This window comes from Sinocyclocheilus grahami, unplaced genomic scaffold, assembly GCF_001515645.1.
Source record: "Sinocyclocheilus grahami isolate Dianchi unplaced genomic scaffold, SAMN03320097.WGS_v1.1 scaffold222.1, whole genome shotgun sequence".
NCBI lineage: Eukaryota > Metazoa > Chordata > Actinopteri > Cypriniformes > Cyprinidae > Sinocyclocheilus > Sinocyclocheilus grahami.
Window position 1 is genome coordinate 1,054,301 of NW_015505401.1, and position 1,827 is coordinate 1,056,127.

Below are 1,827 nucleotides of genomic sequence, written 5' to 3' on the forward strand. Positions count from 1 at the left end.
TAGTTGAGTCTCAGGGTCAGAAAACCTTAAAAAAAATAAAATAAAAATCAAACAGCACCTACACCACATGTTGTTTGGGAGGGTTTCAAGAAAAGAAAATGCTCTCATCCAAAAACAACCCCTAGCATATTCCGTTGTCAGACACGACTGGAACTTCAAATGGGACTGGCTTCTATGGTCAGATGTAACTAAAAAATTAGCTTTTTAGCAACAAACACTCAAGATGGGTTTGTTGCACACAGGGATAAAAATATTAAAAACTGTATTTTTAATGTTGTGGGCCTATATTTCTGCTGGAGGTCCTGGACATCTTGTTTAGATACAGTACATGGCATCTTTGATTCTATCAAATACCAACAGATAAAAAATCTAAAAGTGACTGACTGTTAGAAATCTTATAATCGGCCATGTTTGGATCTTCCAACTGGACAATAATCCAAAAACAAACCTTAAAAACAACACAAAAATGGCTCACTGGGCACAAAACCAAGCTTCTGCTATGGCCATTCCAGTTCCCTGACCTGACCCCTATAGAAAATGAGTGTGGTGAACTGAAGAGGAGAAGCACCATCATGGAGCTGGGAATCGGAAGGGTCTGGAGAGATTCTGGATGAAGGAATTGTCTCTGATATCTTGTCAGGTGCTCTCTAACCTCATCAGGCATTATAGGAGAAAACTCAGAGCTGTTGTTATGCCAAATGGAGGTTTCAAAAAGCATTGAATAAAAGAGTGCCATTAATTGTGTCCAATGTGTATTATAGAAAAACATTTGTCATAATGATATTTCCCCCATTTTAAATTCTTATTCTCCAATGAAAGGTTAGATTTATGTGAATTTTTAAAATAAAAGATCAAAATTATTAATGCAGATTTATTTTCACAGCCTTCTTTGATCATATTTACCAAGGGTGCCAATAGTTCTGACCATGACTGTATATATATATATATATAAAAACAAGTTTAAAACTTAATGTTTTTAAGTATGGATGCTCCAGTTACCTGACTGGTTTAGGTAAGTGGGGTTTACATTTTGATAGAAACATTTGAGGATTTTAAAACACTGTGGATGATAAGCTTTAATCGTATGTAAGTGTGCTTCACCATCTCTTAAGTTTGGGTGCTTTCTTCCTGTACGGCTAATTTATTTTGCCCCGACCTGTAAGGACTGGTCAAGTGGGTAGATAGATGAATGAATTCATTCGGTATTATATGTTTAAATTGACATTTACTTTGCTAGTGTGAGAAATCTGGCAAAGAAATCTATATGCAATGAAGCTTGAAATTATGCAAAACAGAAAAGACTTAGATGTTTAATCTCCAAAAAAGCAATTAACGTGATATTGTGCAATGTTAAGCCTAAATCCAGAGGTGGACGCGAGGGAAATGCAAGCACTCTTTATTATCTCACGCACTCATTTAATTATCACATCATGAGTGCCTAACTGACATATGCTTGATATGTTTTTTATTTAATGTTTGACAGAAGAAAGGACACACAAAAAGATGAATTTCTGTTCACGTCATCAGCAGTCATCGTGCGAAGCAGGCCGATTTTCTTTCATTTTCTTTTTGTTTTGCCTGAAGTGTCCTAGGCTGAAATCGTCTTGAACCTGCATTGGTTTTACTAGTTAACTGTCAGTTAATAATACACTCTCTTCTCTTATCACATATCAGGTAACTGTGTAAGAGTGATAATTCCTTAAGTAAACTGCACTACACACAAAAAAATGTCATTCCTTTTTCTTTTTTTTGGCCAGTGTCAGATTATTATTTTTTTAAAATATTACTTTTGGTGCTTCGGAATCGACATTTGATATTACAGCCCTA